This window comes from Poecilia latipinna, unplaced genomic scaffold, assembly GCF_001443285.1.
Source record: "Poecilia latipinna isolate Pla-1442-1.1 unplaced genomic scaffold, P_latipinna-1.0 Scaffold28, whole genome shotgun sequence".
Lineage (NCBI taxonomy): Eukaryota > Metazoa > Chordata > Actinopteri > Cyprinodontiformes > Poeciliidae > Poecilia > Poecilia latipinna.
Window position 1 is genome coordinate 418240 of NW_015112644.1, and position 22475 is coordinate 440714.

Consider the following 22475-nt stretch of genomic DNA (forward strand, 5'->3'; position numbering starts at 1 on the left):
GAGAACTAATGATGTCCCAACACTAAGGTCAGGTAGGGTTTAATTAGAGAAGGCACAATCAGTGTCACTCGTGTCTCTTGCTCTCCTGTTTCCTGATGCAGCATGGACCTGTGCCAGAACCCTCTTTTTAGAGAGTTTAAAGAAAACGGGAAGACAAAAGGGCCGAAAATTATGTGACTAAGTTCTTTTGTCCAAATGTGGATAGATTGGGAAATAAATCCCTAACATTTGCATGTCTGTCTGGAGATAAAAGTGAAGGTTAATCACTGACACAAAATGGGAAAGGTTCCCTTTCATGGTCATCAGAATATTACCCCACTGTTAGGAAACGTCCATTTATATTTTGCAGATATACAGCATGTTTTTCTATTTTTCCAAAACATTAATCTCCATTGCTTTTAGCTTTAATCTTGAATTATTGCTGCTATTCCGGGGACTGTGCGCAACTTAGCAAAATTACCGAAACAAGGAGACCAGATCGGACAGATGACTGAGACCAGCCAAGGAGAATAACTGTGGCCAACAATCCTGATTATCCAATCAGCACTCCAAAAACATCAATTCCATCTCGTCAATAGATAATTAAGAGGGATAATTGGCTGGCTGTTCGGTGGGCAGACGTGTGCTGCTGGTAACATGCCAGTCCTTACCTAAGCATTGCACACACTCTCAGAAATACTCCCTCAGAAAGCAGAGATGTGTGTTTGATAAAGTTTTGGTTTAAATTTTACACAGCAGCACTGTGAGACAAGATCCTTAAATCTTTTGCGGTGGTCAAAGTGTCTTGTGCATTTGTTTGATAGTTACTTGCAGCATGTTGGATCAATGCCTTGTGGACTTTCTGATTTTAAAACTTAATGGTTTGCCAAAGTGGAAAATGTTCTGTGCATTTGAATGTGGCTCCGTTAGTTGGACATCTAAATAAAAGCAACTTTAGTCTAGATAAAGATAGTCTTTAGTCCAGATAGAGTCCAGTCAACAAAGGAACAAAGGAACATAGCAGATAGGTCAGGGAGGAGCTTTGAACATTTGCAATGCAAGAAAATAGAGCAAAGCACAACAAAAATCTTGCTGACCACCTAAACCAATGGTCCTTCAGAGTTTTTTGGCTTTTAGGTGCATCCTTGCTGCACCACTTTTGCATCGAATGAACGGTTGACACATTTATTGTCAATTGGTACTATACACACAAATTTAATTGAATTGTGCACTGCAAACCAATGTGCATTGTAACTAAATGCACATTTTAAACAATGCAACACCTCTAACCTCTCTGGTCAAAGTATTTTTCTTACATCTTGCTCGCCGCATTTGATGCCTTTATACCGGAGTGTCTCTGAAGCACAGGCTGGCAGATTTAACCGGACAGGGCCACAGATTTAAAGCGTTGACCTGCCTGGTCCCAACAGCTGCGTGCTAATCCGTCCTATTGCTCTGGCCATCCTCTCCCTGTTTACTGCTCTAGTGAGTTGCGAGGTTCTTAATGTGTGAGATCAAGAGGAAAATAAGGCTGTCTGAATGGAATCAAATCACATGTAGGGACTGCCCCAAAAACAATGGGGCTACAATAAGACAGAGCTATTGGACTGTGATTCCTGTTTTAGCTATTAGCCTCTCACAGTGTGCTGTTCTCTGCTCAGCTTGGTTCACTCCGTGGGGGCTTTAGGTTATTTATTAATTTGCAGATAAAGGCTAAATTACAACCTTGTATAGTCAGTTCAGACTGGTTCTATCTAAGACCTATTTTACAAATAAAAGAAAAATGTGTTTTATTTATGCTTAGAGAAGTTGCCTGGTCTCGTATATCTCAGACCCAAATGAGGGTAAGGGTATATTGATTTGGGCTGACTGTGCAGCCTGCTCTGCTGCCCTGCCCCTACATGCTCAGCTTTGCTCCTTGCAGTTTGTATTCATTTCAAGCTTCTAGCCCTCTAGCCTTTGTGCACTGGCTCTCATTCAGCGTCCCCCTTCTTGGCTCGCACGAGGCCCCAATCCCATTCCCATGCATTCAATATTCCCATTATAAGCTCATTAGTCTAGTCATTGTTTTGGGATCATTAATAGGATATCCATCGCTTTAGACACCTCTGAATTACCATGTCACAGTGTGGCCCCTTTCAGAGAATCAACAGTGGGTGGATTAGCAGAGTTGTGCGAGCACGTGTGTCTGTGTGCGTCTTGGCGCTTCGGTGTCGACCTTGAGTTTGCTGACAAGCCAGTCCCTCCAGAAACCTGCTGACACACTTCATGTAGAAACACATGCACCATCACATGCACGCACATGCCCTCCCTCCACAACCTCGGCTCTCCGCCCACTCGCTCCCAGAGGTTTGTCCGTCAGCGTTGCTGGAGACAGCAGAGAGAGCAGGCAGGAGTGGGGGGGGTTTTAACATGCGAAGCAGGTCCTCCAGTGTGTCCATATTGATCCTCCAAGGGCTCCCTGGCCCTATTTTTCCTTTTCTTTCTCTGGCAGTGGAGGCCATTCATCACCGAGGCCATGACTAGAGAGCTCAAACAGTGACTCTGTCAGAAAACGGGCCGGGCCGTACCTTGCTAAAGCTGCTTTTCCCATCACAATGCCTCGTGGCATGACCTGTTCATCTTACTCACAGGAGTCATCCATTGCTTGCTGGGCAATGCACAATCATGGCTTTATATAGCCAAGTTGACACTTCTACTAAATTGCAATGTTGTTTTTTTGCAGAACTCGAAATAAACCAAGAAAGTTATTTTAATACTCATCAGTCAGTTAGTTATCAGGATTTTGGATTTATTTATTATTTAATACACCTTAAATATTAAAAACCAAACTAGCAATGAGCTAATTAGAATTAAGAAGAAAAATCTAAATATATTAATGTATAATCCAATCTCAAAACTATTACTTATATGCAATAAATATATATAATAAAATCACTGTTCTGGGGGTAGGTTTTATGAATATAGGGGGTATGAATATTGAAGATAAAATAGGAACTGATTTTAAATTTAAAACTACCACATTCCTATGAAGTTCTCAGCATTCAGCACCAGAACTGTCATAAAAGAGCACCTTACTGGGTCAGATGCAGCAGTTTGCTTTTATAGAACTAACTTGCTTTCCTGTTCTGACAACTTCCCCTCCTCCATCTCTCTCTCCCAGCTGCTAGAGGGATAGTTAGCTTATGCTCCAACAGAAGTTCTGTCTGCCACAGGTCACACGTAAGACTGACAGGCTGTCAGTTCTGGTACATGGTTTGGATGTCGGGAGGTTCTCCTCTTTAGATCACTTAACAAATCAAGGTGAATACAAAAAAAAAGGGCTTAAAGAAAGCTCCTAAGAGACCGCGCGTGCATATTTAAACACTAGAGGGAAAGTAGATGAAAATCCTACAGACACTTTACACAAATGTAGCAAAAATTTACAATGCAAACAAAAACATTTATAAACCAACAGAGGATTCCTCTCTCGGTTGAGCAAGACCTTCTTGATGGTTTTGCTCTGAGTGAAAATTGAAATGTATTGACAGGCATTCAGACGAAACCTTTTTGAGCATAGCTACTGGCGGTATCACATGCAACTGTTTTTGGGAGTCTTGAATGAGCTGCTATTTTAGCTAATTGTTTGATCAAGTTTAAGGAGATCTAGAGAAGAGCAGATCCTTCAGATAAAAGGTCATGCTGCACACGTACAAAGCAACTTGATTATTGTCTGCAAGAACATTTTTCTGAAGCTGTACTCAAAGAGATAATAAAAGTTGGCACGGGTCTCCTGCAGTTTCTTCCATGCTATCTGCCACACCTAGGTCTTCCACCATGCCCTCATGTTTGATTGATAGTGACTTCCAACGCCATGGGGAGATGTGTATCCCAGCTAGGCTGCCAAGCAGTCTGCCTCAACCTAAGTTTTGGGCCATGACAAGGACGAGCAGAGAGGAAGAGATGGTAGGAGGAAGCAGGATGGAGCATGGCCTCAGCATTGGATGTGTTTTAAATAACTTTGACAGAGGAGTTTGAGTCGTCTCTCAGGGCTGGAGCTAATCTGATGTGAGAGGATGCCACACTGAGGCTGATAGGACACAGAGATAGAGGAGGGGTGGAAAAGGCAGAAGGGGGGGATAGAAAGGGTAATAGAGGTGCTCACTCAGCTGGTGGGAAATCTGCCCTCTGCATCTTTTCATCTCCACTCTCTCTTTCTCACTTTGCCCCTGCCTCCCTCTCCCTCTCACATCCATTTACTGCCAACCCCCCTTCTCCACTCCCCTTCCTTCCATCCCTTTCACACTTTGCGTCACTCTCACCTCCCTCCATCTCTCTCTGTCTCTGTCGTCTCCTTTCCTTGTCTCCAACTGACTTGCCAACCCCCCACCCCCTCTGTCTTTCACAGACGATTTAGGAAGTCACAGCCTCTCCCTTCCATTTATGAAATTGCTCATGTTATTTCCTGCCCCTCACCCCTTGTGGCCAGCTATACCTCATAAGTCTTAGTGAATGCATCCTCTCTGAGCAGATAGTCTCCACACAGTCCTGTCTTCTGTTTAAGACACAGAGCTCAGCGGCTGTAAAAAAGCAAAACTTTGTCAGGAGGATAATATTCTGGCACAGTATGACATTGTGACCCTGTCATACCAGTGACTGGCCATTCTTACTCCCACCTGTGGGTAAGCATTTACCCCCTCTCCCTCTGGCTACTGTGAAAAGGCACAAGCTTTTCTATTGTATTTTGTGGCTGCAGTTTCTGTTCTCAGCCTAAGCTCCAAAAAAATTCTTTTCTTTTTTTTTTTTTTTTTTTTTTTTTGTTTTTTCTTTGGAAACCTTTAGTCATTTATTTTGAAATTAAATGTAGCCAAAACTTTTTGGCCACTGGGGGGCAGTGAAGCAAATAATAAACAGCACCTATTATACTGTATTCAGGGCAATTCCATGTGCTTTGAAGAAAAACTAAGAGAAACAGAAATTAACACAACAAAAACCGTAAATACATCAAAACAACAATAATAGAAACTGAAACATCACATGAATAGATGTGTAGGAATGAAAATTAAAAGTGAAAGCATGATAGACATGATAAACCTAACCTTTGACCTTCATGTTCCCTTAGAGGTGCAGCGAATTTAAAAGAGCTTAGAGTTTCTGCAAATCTCAGGTTTTCAAGGAGTTGGTCCCAGAGGTAAAGAGGAACGTATTTAAATGTTGCCTCTCCTCTTTAGTTCTGTCTTGGAATCATTGAGGAAAAAAAAGGACTCTGGTGGCTTGAGGGGTCTACATAATTCATACCTGATCAGCAACTCCATACTTTTTGCTTGCTCAGTGGTCTTTTGCCTCCTTGAGTCTTGTTGAGTTCCGATCTGTAACATTGCATTTTAGGGACCTCAAGTATGACTTCTGTTTTATCTGCATTAAGCTGGAGGATCTGTTTACTTGTGGACGCCTTAGGAACATTGGTTCACTGCATCTGGCACAGTTGCACAGTTGGTCGCACTGTTGTGCAGCAAGAGGAACCCTGGTTTGAATCTCTGCTTGTTGTCCTTATGCATGGAGTTTGCATCACTGTGCAAACTCCATGGTGTACTCTGCCCAGTCTGCAGGGTTTAGGCAATGGATGGCTAATTCAATGACAGTAATGTACCAGGATCATTCGATGTTACAGAAAGGAAGGAAAATAATATAAGTTGATATGATGTAAAAGGGGTAGGGAATTATAGTTCTTTTACTTTTAACTACTTTTCAATTAGCCTGATTCATGTCTCTGTTCAAATCAACTCAATAAACTAAACTTTAAAAGTTTACAACCATATCAGACAATCCCACCAAAATGTAATATCTGTCAATGAAAGCACCTCTCTGTAATGTCAAGATAGATATTTGATGCATCACTGCAAACATGAATATCGTTTTATTCCTTTTGGCTCATATCTTTTGAAGGAGCAAGCCCAATACAGTCTGAGATCTGTGACTGAAATTAATGTTTTCTAATTGGATGCGTGCCATCCAGTATGCCTAAAACACTGCATTGCTGCAGGGTACGAATTCAAATCAATACAGTTTATCCTTAAGCCATTGTTAGCAAATTAACATTTTGCAATGATCATTTTTAGAAAACTTAATTCAGCATACAAAAGAACAGTTACAAGCTACTGCAAAATAATTGGCAAATTGATAAAGTATGTTTACCCAATTAGAAATAAAAACATGTTTTATTGCTAAAAGGAAAATGCTAAAAATACATGAACAGCTGTTACTGTCAAATCGGGAAGCTGTTTTTATTATCTTATGAAGTAATTAACGCCTGCTTAGAGCATTTTTGATGGATACGGGTTCTTCTTTGGGGCTATTTGGATGTAGGACTTTGTACTAAATCTACATTTATTTAAACATTTTTTTTTAAATCTACCCATTAAGTATCTTCCAAGACATGTTGGAAGATACTTAGGGTCAGATTTGACTTCTTACTCAGAAAATTTATAATACTGTTTTGTACATTTGATGCTAAACGGCTTAAAGACTTTAATCCTTGTCCACATGAAAGTAGTCTTTTGTGTCCTTTCTCAAAAGTTCTCTATGAACATGTCATAATTTAGCAGTGGTAGTCGCACCCACTGTGATTGACAGGTAAGGCAAAAATGATAAAGAAATGATAAAATGATTTAAAAAAATCTACTCATAATTTGCAGCAACACAGGACTATAAAATAATTAATCATAAGTTTCAACTTATGATAAAGAAAAAAAATCAAATAATACTTTTCACATGTATTTGATTATACAAAAATGTAATTATTACTACATTTATTTATTTATTTATTTATTTATTTATTTATTTATTTATTTAATATATGTTGCATTAGTTGTATTTGAATCAAATGCAATACTACACTACTTTCCTGGTAAGCCTCACTAATGTTCAACCCAGCACCTCCTGGAGAAACTATGAGGATAATAATACTTTTAAAGGTTCGCTTATGCCACTAAGGCATATTAAATACTGTTTCAATTAGTTCTTATTTAAAATTAGGTTATTTAAAGCATTCATCTCTAATGAACTGCTGCCTTTTTTTCAGATTAATTGGGTGTAGTGTACTATGCAAAGAGTACATATGACCTTTCACAATGGAAATGGCCCATGCATGTCGAAAGAGGAGTGGGAATGTGTGCATGCCTAACCTGTGACTGTGTGCATGGAACCACATACAAATGTACTTTTCAGGTTACCGTGTGATGTAGAGCAGAAAAGACAAGAGACCCAAGCAGAGGAAAAATACAGGAAAAGAATAAGAACCATGGTGGCGCTTGGCTTCCTAGTGGGAGTGGGACAGGGATGGCAAGGTGAAGCTGAGTGAAGGGGGATGGGGGTATGTGTGAGGTCAGTGGTGAAGTGTGGCGCCCTGTCCTTGTACCTCTTCCACTGACTCTCCTCCTCTTAGTCTTGCCTTCTCGTCTCTCAGCCCGTTTCTGGCTCATTACCCTCTCCTCCAGCAGACTTTTCCCTGAGCGCCAGTGAAAAGAAGTGTCCTCTCTCTCCCTCTTCCCGACAGCCGCAGCCTGAGCACTGCCCTGCCCTCCCGGTATTAATCAACACACACATGCACACTCCTTCAAGCTCAGGCACACACTCTCCCCAGTGAGCTCGTGTGATGGACAGGCTGCTGGACAGCCCTCTCTCCTCCAAATCCTCACTTGCAAATGAGACATCCAACCTCTTGGAGCAGCCGCAGAACAGGATATTAGAAAAGTTCTGTAAGAAAGAAACTTTTCATCAAAAGAACTTATATGAGTGACAAGTGGGAGAAAATAAATGCAGTTGTTTTTTTATTTTTTTCATTGAACTGGTAGAAATATATTCATTACATATATACTGGTGACATCAAATTAAAGAATTAAGATCCTTCACTTTTGTAACTAATCATCATCTAAAACTGCCAATAAAGTGGCTATCGTTATGGGTTGGAGCACAACGTGATTTTAAATGACTGGAGTAATGATTTATTGTTGACAGATTTAATATAAAACATTTGACAGCAACGCTACAATAGACCATGGATGTGCTGCTGTCAGTTCAAATAAAGAGCTAGTTCATCACAGGCATCATTCTCCAATTCATTTGGGGGTTTGGATCTTTAATTTGAACTGTTCTTTTTCAAGGGCAGAATGAAAATAGAACAGAGGAGCAAAAATGAAATTAAAAAAGAAGAATTAGATGCACAAGTTTGAATTTATACTGGATGTTGTCTAATCCACACGGAGTCACATATTATGCATGCGGGCGAAAACATTTACATATACCATCACTTAAATTTATGTGGCAAGTTGCACCTCAGCCACATTCTTTTGTAGCAATAATCAAGCTTCTGATAATATTTATGGAAACCCAAAAGGTTTGATCCAAGTCCTGCTGCTTTACACAGTTATCTTTGATGCTGACCAAATGTATGTAAACTTCTGAATTTCAAGAAAATCCACGACGTTTTCTGGTATTTAGCAAATAGAAATAATTTTGGTAATTCTAACTAACTTTTAACAAGGTTAGTTATGATGAGAGCATCCCTGACTTAACTTCAGACAATGAGGGAAAACATTTTCATGTATCATTTTGTTCCGTGTGTATAATATCAACAGTATATAAATCAATCATCTAATTTATGAAGGAATATTATCTAGCTAATTACTGCAAATTGCATTAGGTAGTAACTAGAATTCAAGAAAACACCAGTGGTCATGTGATCTCCATGTGTTTGCTTAATATTAATCAGCCAACAATACAATATTTTTTGACATCATTGGCAAGCTATTGCATTACTTTGTTACTGTTAAAATTGACTAAGTTGTATTACTGGCAGTAGTTATGTTATTGTTCAGTATGGGGATGATTATGTGAATAAAGTCGGGCCATTTGCCAGACTACCTTTTCGCTAAGTATTTGGTAAAACATTGATTAAATGTACGTGCATCTAAATTGTTCTCCAAAGGGCTTATAATGTTAAACACACAGGAGTATTGTCTGTAGAGATATCCCAGAGCGTCTGCAACCCCATCTTACCCTCTTTACCCTCACAAAAAACCTGCATCCGCTGACAGTTTGCCAGGTGTGCCCGTTCCCAGGAGAGCTGCCCGGTGTCATCGATCAAAGTGCACTCACGTAAGCCGGGAAGTACGAGGGACGCCAGCTTGGCCCCGGAATAACTTCAGGAGGGAAAATGAGAGCATCCCTGAGGTTGCTATGCGTGACATTAGCTGGCTGCCTTCCCTCTCCTCTCAGCAAAGCTCGAGGCCGCGCATCTACCTTCACGCGCCGGCTGGGTTTGTGACCTGATGTCCAAGTGACATATTCCCTGGCAGGGAGTCGGAATATGAAATGATGGTATTATTCACGTCCTACCTTTGACATTGTCTGTTAGCCATGCAGCAGGCAGAGCAGATAAAGCTGCAATCTGGCCGGTCTGTCCACCTGAGGTAATGCCTCTCAACATGAGGCAAAGACCCAGGAAATGCAGCCACAGCCTCCACGTCTCTTGTGGTTTGTTTCACAGCGTCATTCGAGACAATGCCCATCCAGATTTAACCATCTCAAGTTTTGACGCCGTGCTAATAGTGTGGCCTCCATTATTGTGGCGCTGTCTCCTGGGTGTTCCTCGACTCTTCCTGTGCTGATGAGAGCTGCTGGACACTGGGGAGTCTTTGTCTCTTTTTCTCAGGCAGACTATGCAATTTAAACCTGCCTCGAGCATGTAGATATTACTCCCCGGTGAGAGGGCTGAAAATTAATGGAAATTGTTTTAAGGAATCATTATTAAAATTCTCCTTTGGATGCCCTTTTGTCATCACTCCGCTGTCACTTCTATTGCATGGCTGCTAACTTTCCTATGGGTTTTGTATTGAGAAATGTGGATGATCAGACTAATAATTACGATTTATACACTCCCAGTAGTCTTATATTTTCCTATTATAAGAAATATTGATCTTGTAGTGCCTTGCAAAAGTATTCATATTCACACTTTTTCACAGTTTGAAAAAAAGAAGGTACATTGATGAGATTTTATGTGGTAGTCTCAGACAAACTAATACGCAATTGTAAAGCTGAAGACAAACTTTTTTTGTGCAAATAAGAATCTGAAAAATGTTCCTCTTATTTTTAGTCTCCCCAAATGAATACTTAGTACAGTGAAATTTTGCTACACTGCAGCTGCCTACCTTTTAGGTTACTTTTCTCTAGAGGTGATCATAGTTCATTCTCCTTTAGAAAACATTTCCATTTTGTAAAATTAGATTGAGCTTTTCCACAGATCCTTTTGGAAACAAAGAAACTTGAAACTTCTTGGTTGAATTCAAATATTTTTAAAATGATCTTATATAAACCTTCCAACAGTATGTATAATCTTTAACTTAACTTTGTCCTCTCCCTGCTGTTGAAGATCATCCACTCAATATGATGCTGCCACTTCTATGCTTCCCCATGGAGATGACCACTTCACCACAGCATCCTGTTCAACACGTGGTGTGTCTACTGCATAACTTGTGGAAAACATTATGTAGGACTTGTGGTCTTCTTTGAACATTGCCACTTTTCTGGCTATTTCTCCACAAAGTCCATATTTGTGGAGTATTTTTATTTATTTTTTATTTTTTTTTTACCAATGTTCTCAGAAAACCTCCACTGCTTCCACAGAACAGCTGTATTTATTTTAAGATTGCATGTGGACATTTATGTGTAGTTTAATTGGGGGTATCAAAGTAAAGGTATGACTTAACATCAAAGCAAAAGCCATTAAAGTATGTGTTTGCAATTGTGAAAAGTTGACGTATACTTGTTACCCTGTTTATCAGTCTTCCTTCCAAGTTATAATTTCTTAGACGACTGACTGAAAACTTGAGTGAGAGGCTGGTGGACCCTTTCCTCTTCATGTCTTCGCTTTGCTGAAGAAGAAGTGCAGCGTAACACAGCAGGACATCCCATCCCTTTACACTTATGACTCAATTTCACACCCTCAGCTGGATTAAGAAGACTCTTTGCTCTGGGCCCGCACAGGCGAAAAAAAAAGGGGTAAATATCACCCTTGTTCCCGGCGCTGGAAAATCCGCCATTTAAACGAGGAGTAATATAACTGACATTTTCCAGTTCATTATGCAGCCCCTGACCTTCACGATGTACTACTTGGATACTTCCCTGGCAAAAAGGCGAGGCCTGGTCCTCTCTAATGGGAGATGTTTGACCTTGTCAGCAACTAAAGGGGGGAGGTCAGGGATGAAGGAGTGTGTTTTAGCCCTTAGAGAAAAGGGACGTATGGCAGCGGTACCACTAAGTGTACTGGAACATGCAACATTTAAACACATTTTGAAAACTACATCTGACTTTTTTTTTTAATGAGTAAATAAAACATTTGTGTATTTTAGAATGTACTTTGATTTATTATGTAAATTTCTGATCTGTGGGGATAATCTGTAGTTGCTGAATGCGTACAACATCATCTGGTCTTCAGATTTTTGTTTATCTCCGTTTGTGGCCAAACTGCAGAAGCTTATCACAGATGGATTCAACTAATCTTCAACTGGCTCTACGCCTTCATGTACAACTGTACTTTAAAGTCTCCTCAGGATTTCAGATAAATCCAACCACACTCATTCACCAATCACAATGGAAAGCAATCATATCTGCAGTCATTCATGGATTAGGCTGTTTTGAGTGTGACTCCTAATCTCCATTTGTCTGAACTACAATGATGTGCGCTGGGCGCCCGGCAGAGATAATCTCATTACCAAGTTGCCTTTTGTTTTCTGCTGCCTTGCCTTTATTCTTTATTAAAACATTTTGTTGTATTAAACATGCTAATTCGAAGCTGGGCGTAATTAGGGTCTTGGTTAAAAAAGAAACTCTCTCCTGTTTGGAGGAAGATTAGGAATTTCATCTTTAGGATTATTCAGAAAACAGTAAAAGACCATGAAATGGACTTTCTTTTTTTCCGTTATGTTTAAAGCCTTTCAATCTATTAATATTAAATTAAAATAAATTGTTCCTCATGTAGCACCACTGTCTCATGACCAAAGTGCTTCAGGTAACATCTAGATAGGAAGGAAGAGAGAACACAACCAAGCTTTACTGGAAAGAGAAGTCTCGAAGTCTAGATATACTGATGAGCTATTTTTTTTTCTTATCTAGAAAATCTTATCTTAATTTCTTATCTAGAAAATTCCTAAAACAAAAGGTTGACTTTTCCCAGACTGTAGAATCCCTGTATCCATTGTAACAGACAAGATGTTCCAAGGATCTACATTATTAAAGAGGGTTACTATGTATTTCCCAGACATATAGTGTAAGAAAGAAAGAAATTTGACTTTGAATCATAGTATAACTAACACCCTCTGAAAGCTAAGCCCCGCCCCCTGGAATTGTTTTACAAATTCTGGAAAACTGGGTGAAGAAACACAAGAAACACGACCAAATCTGGGGATATGCAGAGAGGATGATTGATGGGTGATCATGACGAAAGAAGCAATGTTGTCAACTTATCCACTTTTTTGCTATATTTATGAAAAAAAAAATATAGTGACTCCTATTGGTTTAGGAGAAAAAATAATTGATTTTTCAGATTCCTCTAGTGGCATTTTTTCAAAACAAGAACTAGTGATAAACCTAGTAACTCCTTTTCTGTGTTGTTGGAAACTTTTATGGCAACAACAAGCAAGAGCTGCCATTAGCCGCCATTAGCTTCTCCAGCTTCCTCAGCACTGAAGCCAGTCTCCTAGAGTCATTCGTTCAACACCATACCTTTACCAGTAGTCAGAGCAGAGGAGTATCCCACTCCTGATTCCTATTTAGAGAGATTATCAGCAGAAAAGTTCATTTGGGGGTGAGTTTCACTTGAAGAATCTCCTACCCCTTCCGACACTCATCATCATCACAACAGTGTTTATCCATAGTATGGATTTTAGGATGGTATGATAAACTCAGCAAACGTGCTTTCTCCAGGTGCTTACTAATTACTGCTGTCACTGGTCTGGTGGAGCTGTGTAAGGGGGTTCCAGGGAAGGGGTGCTCTGTGGGGCTGGAGCTCAGCTTGTGACTGAGGGTCCAAGACGGAGCTTTAGGGAAATAGGCGGTGCATTGTATGAGCAGATGTTAAGGCACCCAAAATGGCTGCCACTTGAGATTGAAGGGTTCCTCAGCCATGTATGAATGAGTCAAAGCAACACACTGGGTGTGTTTTTGATGAATGAATAGCATTGTAACATGATATGAATCTCAAAAAAGTCAGTTTTTATTTCTGATCTGGATATTTGGGTGTTTAGAAACAGCCCCCCATTCACTGTCAAGTAGTCAAAATGTTCTTTATCATCAGAATGTGAACACCAGCAGACATACCTTTGGACACCAGAAGCAGATAGAAAAAAAAAAAAAAACCCAGCAACTCACCCAGGAATCCTCATTGATCATTGGTGGCTTTTTTCATGAGCCTCAGATGTGGAGAGATCAGAGCCTAAATCTTACTATGAAATGATATCTCACATTGTGAAATGATTCCCAGATCTGCTAAAAAATGTCAAAGAAAGTGCAAAGAGAATATTCAGGTGTCAGTATTTCTGCCTGCTTCACCTTGGGGTCTAATAAGTGATCACAGAGGAAAAGGGGGGAAGCTCTGCCCCATTATGGTGAGCAACTTTTGATTTTGTGTCAAAACATATTTAAAATTTGAACAGTGCCGTCATTTCTGTGGTGTGCTGCTCTCTCCGTGGGGCTTGTCACAGGAGGCGTCAAGGCAATACATGAGGCTCCTTTCATTTTTCTGTCTGACATGTTAAGTGTGATGGTACAAAGAGGTTCCATTTTAATTGTTTGGACAGATCACTCAAGAGAAAAGGAGGCTTTGATTTAGGGTGTTGACAGAATAGGCACAAGCCTGCTGTGTTGCTTTGGTGTCTGTCTTACCATTACTGCCACTGGATTTCATTCATCAGGATAGGTTGTTTACCTTAGACTGAATTTGAGACAAAGGCCAAACTTTGTTAAGCCTATCACATTCGATACTGGTTGGGAAATTATGTTACAAGAAAGAAGTGTAAGGTAGAAAAGATTGCTCAATGCTGTGAGGAAACCTCTGATTCCTAATCGATAGGATTTAGCATGAGACTTTACTGTCTGCAGCTGGAACATCATCAGCTTTTCTGAGAAGGTTTTCCACAATATTTAGGAGTCTGTTCATGGGAATTAAAGACTTCACTCATGATATCCTGGTCAAATTGCTCCATACTTCCAACCAAGACTTTTCTCCGAGTCAGTTTTGGTCAGACATTTGGAGACGCAGTTGCAGGGGATTGCTAGCTGTCTGTGAAGCCCCATTAACTTCACTGTTCTAATTGCTGTGCACATCATCCGACCTAATTTTCAGTAAACTGGATCTGGTGTGTCTTGTCCCTTATTGTTACCCAACTCTTTGTAGAAACAGCACGCTTGCTTAGCTGCTGGATTTTATACATCTCTAATGGAAGTGATTGGAGTGACTCCTGAATTTTCTGATTCAGATGGTGACAAGATACTTCTGGAGACTTAGGGCATCTTTGAAGTTGCCTTGATTTGTAGTTTTCAATGTTTTCGAACATTAACTAATTTTCTAGACATTTTCTCAAATTTTCTGTCTAGTGCTTCGACTAGACCAAGATAGTGTACAGTGCATTGTGTAACAAAGAACATACTTTTTTAGAGTTTATTACTATAACTTATTAACTATTAAAAGCTTGTTGCTTGCTAAACCAGCCAATCAAGTCATTTTTAAAGGGGACCTGCATTAATATATTCAAGACTTTTATTAAGAGTAACATTTAATGCTCATTAAACATTTCAGGAACATTAGGGAAGCAATCAGTATTGGTATGACGTCTATGGATGGTTTCAAGAAACTTGAAGATAAGCCCTTTTTGCGTGTGAAAAGTTGATTGCTCATAAGCACAACTGTACACCAAAATATGAAGGCACATGTATGACCAAATTATCAAATAATATGTTGATCAATTAAAATACCTGCTGCAAATAATTAGTATCTATATGTCATGGCTTACAGAAATTGGAAGAAAAACCTAACAAAACACGACTTGTGATGCTTTGTCAGTTTCCTTTAAAGTGGAACAGAATCCCCCGAGTCAGGATAACCCTGCTCCCAGACAAATTTTGAAACATTCCACCAAAGCAGATGGTGACAAGAGACACTGAGGGCACAAGCAAGTGATGAGCAAAGAAGGTTAAGCAGAGTGTGAAGAACAAAGTAAAGCACTCTTACCAGCATAGCACTTTGTCGCAATATTTAGCGACATTTCAGAACCCCTTTTCAACTTTTTTTTCAAAAAGGCATACAGCAACCCCCTTTTTTGACAAACTGTTGTCTTTAGTATTTCTTAAGCAACATTTTTCTTTCTGTAAAAATCAGGTACCACTAAATCATACTCCTTCAAACCTAATCGTTCCATTGGTTGTCTGTCAAGAGTTCTGTCAAAGACTGGTTCCTTGAGGACAGAAAGGCGTATAAATAGGAGCTGACTCAAGACTTTTGCACATCTGTGTATGCCACAAGCACAGTGACAAATAAGACATTGATCTATAATCCTGAGTCTGCTGTATGTACAGTATCTGCATTCTACATGAAAAATAGGCATTTGATCCGCGGCATGCAGTCACTTTATGAAATAGGAGTATACTCCACTGAATCCTAGCGTGCAATGAGAAATCACCTGTTGATGGGCCATAATGTAATAGAACATTCCTTTTGAATGGGCGGGGACCGTAATGTCACACAGTCCATTAATATTCTCCTGCTGTGTCCACATCTCAGCTCTACGCTTTGGGGGAATGATTAGGGTGACGGACGATGAGGCGATGACACAAGAAAACAACTTCCCCCACCTCCCTTCTTCTCTTCACCACCCCCAACCCCTCTCTCCCTTTTTCCTATGCCTACCCACAGCCCTTCAACACAACAGCCACAAATTACCCACTTTACTCTCAATATTATCAGGGCTGATCGTTGGCGTCCATAATTAGAGTCTTAGTGTCATCTTGCCTCCATTAGGCTAACAATAGAGCCTTGGAACAAGGCCACTTTGGGCAAATAACATGTTGAGAACACTTGACTTTTGTGGAGAGATAGTGAAAAGCAACTGAAGCCATTACTGATCCAAACAACCTTGATTGGTTCTGTGGCAGCCGTGAACGTGAAAGACCCCAAAATAAGTGTTTCTGCGGAATCATACTCTCTGTAGACGAGGCACATACCGAAATGGTAACAGCGTTTTCTCTTTCTGTGCCCATATTCCTTTGACAGAGACACAAATACAAATATGATCAGAGTGTATGCTGCAGTCTAGTGGAGCATGTATTTCAATCACAAAGTATTAGATAGCCCGCTGCTGCCTTTCCTCGCAGGCTATGTAGAGAGAGAGAAAAAGAGGGAATACGTTCTGTACTCTGAGCTCCGACCTCGTTTGATCTTCATCATTGCCCCTCTAAGACATCATTGTGTAACACTGTAAAAGCAGACCGCTTCACAGAGCGAAGAAAATATCAAGGAAGTTATACATAAATATTAGATAAGATCAAAACAGCTAGTTGCACTCAGACTTTGAGCTCCTGGGTCAAGCCATCCAAATTTCTAACATTTCTCTCCTGCCACTCAACCTAAGCATGTAGAAACTGCAGTGAATCTACAGAAGTCCTGAATCCAGTCTTCTTACAAATAAAGCCACTAATATTGCACAAACTCACTGTTTTGCTTCCTTCTGATCAACGCTGTTCATTATTCATAACTCTCTTGTTTTGATTACCGTCCCTAACGCAACGGTGTGCCAAACCTGAGGAGATTTAATAGGCACTGTTCTCCGAACTCTTTCTCCTCTGCTCCCAAGCTGACACAAATTGGTGAAATATCACTTTGATCACGCCTCCTGAGCAACAAACAAAACACAAACCTAATTAGCCTAATTCAAAATCATTCCAAATGCCTGTTTGTTATGAAATCAGTTCTTCTTCCAACCCTTGTTAATGATAAAACTTAGTTGGATGAGCATCAGCGTTTTGTCTCTGCAGATTTGCCAATGAGGGTGGTTTGTGTTTTTTTGTGTGTGTAAGATGACATTAAATAAATCAAAAATCCATCTGACATTAGACCAGAGGTGCCCAAATGATGGTGTGCTGTACAGAACTGGACCCAAATTAAGTATAATCCTAATCCAAATTGATTGTATTTTTGAAATATTTTATCTGGACGTCTTTCATCACCTTCAGAGTTATAATTTTTGATGATACTCAGGACTTTACTCTGGAAAAAACCTACGAGTTTTCTGTCTATGCAGGGGGGCAGTAAATCAATGAAGGTATAAGATAAGTCTCAAAAATAATACTTACTGAAAGTTAAAAACTAAACAACTGTCTGTAAAAGAAGAAAAAATACGAATCCCTCCCCAACTCTTGAACATGCTTTGCATCATCATCATCCTCTCAAAGCTGAAGTGATTGATGCCTGTTGCTTGTCTGATTTTGTTTTCCTTCCACTGAACTTTTTTATTAACATGTGTCAATCCAGCTTATTTTCCAATGATTCTTTGTGTCTGTCAAGATAAAATATCTTGACAGAATCTTGAATTGAATTACTGAAATAAATGACTGTTATATCAACAAAGACAATCAGAGTAAAAACAACATGGAGGGTTGAAATTTTGGGTTTATTTTTCAGGAGAAAAAGATACTCCAACCTGGCCTTATGTGAAAAGGTACATAATTGGCTCTTAAACTGAACAACTAGTTTAGTCAACTTTGGTCGCAACAGTCAATTATTGCTAAAACTGGCAATGAGTCTTTTGTACCACTCTAAAATTTTTACTACTTTAAAAGATTTTTCATTGGGTGAGGATGTTGCTAAACCAACTTATTTACTCCAACACCATTTACAACAACAGAAAAATATATTAGTATAAACTTTTGCAACAATGGGAATTCAGTGTCAGTGTTGTCCAGTCATATTAGAGGGTATCTACCAACTTATAAATAAGTCCGCTGTAAAATCAGTAGAATGCGCTTTTTTTCTCCTTCAGCCCTCTGTGATTTGCTGTAAAAGTTGACAGAACATGTCAGTATATTTTATTTTTTTTTTTGCCGGTGAGAACATTTTCCAAAGACAGCATTGCACCAAAGTCATACAGCATTTGAAGAGCTCATTTACTGCAAGCAGCATGAATCTACCTTGCAATGCTAGCGGATTAGCTCACATTGCCTCGCTAACATATGCAATGACTGCCGGCAAGCTCTTCCCCATTAGGTTGGCACATCAAAGGCGGCGGGAGAAGTTCTTCACAGGCAGTTAAAAGTGGGCTCAGTGTGGATCTTGTAAATACCGTCTTTGAGTCAGTGCCTCTCGGGGGACACTTCACACACTCCTTCAGTCGGGAGGAGAAGGGAGGGAGAGGGTAGCAGTGACAGGCATCAGAGGTGGGGGGAGGAAGGGATGGAGGGACGCAGGGTTGAGGGGTTTCTGAGAGCCCAGTCCCCTGTCACTATCAGGAAAGGATCTGTGGATTAAAAAAAAAAAACCCGTCTACTCTTCTTTCCCCCTGTTTCTCACTCTCATCCTCTTCCTCCTCTTCACACTTCACATGATAGCTGACAGTGAAAGTGGAGCAGGGCTGTTTTCCGATTTTCTTTTGAGTCATGTTTTTCATAACACATAAATAGAGCATGCGGCGTCTTGGGAATTCTGTGATTCTGTGTTTCGGTATATAGGCGGACACAATAGCATCCACTCTTCTGAAGTGTTGTTGAAAACATTTTATCCATCATAGCCGTCTGTAGGGCTCTGCTGAGGCCCTCAACTCCGCAAGGAACAGTAGCGAAATAAGAGATGTGTTTTGCTAGCAGGCACATTTACACACACACACCAAATCACCCAAGTTACCCAAGACCATTGTTGCCTGGTTGTGTAGAATGATCAATGCAAATGCTGTTATTTACCCAAGCCTGAAATGAAAAGACTATGGATCAATTTGATGCACTTCCACACGGTATGCTTACAATGGCTGGCTACATTTTGTCTCAGCTACACCTCCTCTCCTCTACCAAGCAGCCATCTAACCTCCATCTCAAATAAGCCTCCCTTCACTCACCACCCCCTCTAACATCACTAATGCAAAGTAAACTGCTATGCTTTCTCCCATGAACACATTCATCTGTGCATTCTTTATTTTCTTACAAACACGCCCACTCTTTGACATTAGAGGCCACATATATCTAAGCTGAGCGTGTGTGTATCCGGGCCTGTTTGTGCGTGCATGCGTGCGTGTGTGTGTGTGTGTGTGTGTGTGTGTGTGTGTCTGTTTTGGATTGACCCACTTTCTGTGCTTGGCCAAGCTTGTGCTGCTGCTACTGTCTGCTGTGCTGCAAAGGGGGAGATCCCTGCAGACTCCCCCAGAACAGGCTCCAGCTCTGCTCCTGACAGACACTCACCGTGGCATGTTATCCCCTTGTGGATTGGAGACCTCTGCCTCTCTGTCAGCACGTGTGTGCGTGTGGGTATGTGCGTGTGTGTGCATCTCAAATACTCCTTGATGCAGATGAATAATACCAATTCTCATAGAAATGCACATGAAAGCCGCACACACCGCAACAGCATCCTTAGTGTACAGACACACATTTCCAAAGCGCATACCATCTCATATCTGTATATTTTTAATTCCATCCACCCTCCTCAGGCTCCTCCTTCACTCTTCCCTGTGTTTGTCTGGAGTTATTGTTTCAATCTTGCTGCATCAGGGGGCCCCTGAAGGTTATAAATTAAACATAAATGCAAATGCGCTGAGCCATTGCCCTCCTCCACCTCCCTCCTTCCCAAACACACATACGCGCACGTCGCGTACACATCCCCAGCTTTCAGACACATCAGTGTGTCTGCGAATTAATAGGAGAACAGTGGGCTTTTTTTAATGAACGAGAAAGGGGAAATTAGAGCTGCAAAGCCACAGCGCGGCACACCCAGAGCTGCAGCCGAGGCAACGGCTTGAAAAAGCTGGGCGCCATCATAGAATATGCTAATGCCCCAGGTCCCCTTACTGTTAGCGTTAGCGTAGCTCCAGCAAATCAGGGCTGTGTCTTTGATCTGGGGGCTGATGGGAACCAGATATGTCATGTGTACATTGTGTGGATCAGACTTAAATGTCTATACTTTAGCTCTTAACCAACAAAAGCAGTCATTTAGTGAAGCGCTGGTGTCATTTTCCTTCACCTGTGTGGTTTCTTCTTCACAATCACATGTAAATAGGCTGTTAATATGATGTCTTCATGGCGTGCCCTATAGTTAAACAGCCATCTGGTATGTTGATGCTGTAGGCTGGGCCAGTGAACACCATAGAGTCTGTAGTTGGACCATAACAGTGTTATTGCTTTTATTTTGTGCCATATGGGCTCATAAAGGTATGCAGCTGGGAAAGGTTTCCAGGGTTGTCATTCTTGTTTATTTGTCTCTGGTGAGACAGTTCTATTTGGAAAAGTGGGATTAAGCTTCTTGATGCTGTGTAGTAATATAAATTTGATATTTATATCCAGGTGATGTAAAACCAAAATAAAAAAGCATGCTTTCCCATTTTAGCTATCTCCTGCCAAAACACCAAGGATGAAGAAGCTTGTATAGTCCCCCGTGACTCAATGACGCTGTTTCCAGTAACAGTTACTAATAATAATGTAAAATACTATTTTTTTTTTTCATTTTAAGAAATAGTTACCAAAGAAATGCAACCGAGTGAAAATAGAGCTTGTTAAATATGTACGGATAAATTTAAACCACAAAGACAGATGCTAGTTGTTTTTAAGAGAAGGATAATAAACATTAGTTTATTTCATCCTTTTATTAGTTTTTTTTAATGTCACTGTTTTTATCATATAATTGTAATTTATATGCAATCATATTTTATCATTTTATTATTTCTTTCATCTTCACTTATATTTTTTAATGTCTTTATGTTCAGCTCTATTTTTGGTTTTCATTAGGTCCTACAGCACTTTGATTGGAAGTGCTCCAATCAAAGTGAAGCACTTTGATTGCTCTTCCTTCCAAAATATATATCTGTATGGGCGGGGGGGAAGACGGGGGTTGAGAGCGATGAATTAGACAAGCAAGATGTAAGATGGGAATCTTAACACCTAAAAATGTGTTTCATGCTCTATCTTTTTAACCCTCTGCTTGTAATCACACAGTTTCTCCAGCAGGGGTCTTCCCATTGTCATGGACATGATTTCTTTTGACTCATCCAACACAAAACTCCTATAAGGAAACTAAATTGTGACATGAAGCAAGAATGATTTGATCGTCACTACCTCAGCCCATAATCGTCATGTCAATAATGGTAATCTATTTTACCTCCACCACTGGCAGAATGATCTTCTTCTCACATTTCTTCCAGCCACAGCCACTAATCATAATTATCATGGCCATCCTCAGCACAACGCTCCTCTACCCCCCTTAAAACGACCCCTCTCCTCCTACCCTCACCGCCTCCCTCCACTCTTTCATCTGCAGCTCCCTCTGTTGATCAAATGCATCTGATCTCATCAAAGCGGACCCTCTGCTCATTCAAGTCCCAACAGACACCCTGGCTTCTTTACTAAGCACTATTTTACATTCATGTTTGAAATACTATTGATGGGATAGAATATCTTGTAGACTTTGGTTTTGTGTGGTCTAACACTGCCGCCCGCGGTTATTTTTTTTCTATTAGATGTTCAGACAAGTCTCTCTTTGAAAAAAAAAAAAGTGAGAATCTTATGAGGGGAAATTGAGGAATGCAGTCATCTGTTTAAATAAGGCTCATCTGAGGATTAGCTTGAAGATCCATCCTTATTACAATCCCATTCTTACATTTCAATGTATTGTGACAAGGGTGTTCCCAGGAAGTTTTATAAAAGGCGCCTAATGGGGCGTGGATTTGGGAGTGATAACTAGTCACTCAAATTAAAATGTATAACATTTCAGAAGTCATATTATCCCACAACTGTATGTTAGAGCGGACAAAGGACAGGAATTCAATGGAGATGATAAATAAATGTCCTGGATGTGATGAAACACACAGCACTGACTCCACCCTGAGCCTAATGGAGTTTTCTTTAACTCTCAAGACTCTGATTTTCTCTGTTTCTTGTCCACAATTTTCTGCCAGATGTTTTCCTTTCACTTAACTTTCCATTAAGATACTGGCACACAGCAGTATAAATTGCCAGCTGCTTTAGCCGTGACCGTTGTCGGCTTCTCTGCGTGTGGCGGGTGTCAATGACCTGTAAAAACCTCCAACTAACGCTATCCATACAAGGACCCGCCCTTGCAGATCCCTTTATGCAATCTTGGCTCCAGTTTCACATTATTTAAAGCTGATAAGTTCTAAACAAATGTTATTAAAAATATGTTGTATTTATAAAAGGTCTATTGCCCCCCATGGCCCTCCTTGAGCAGCGCCATTGTAAATTGACCTCAGATCGCATTCCAT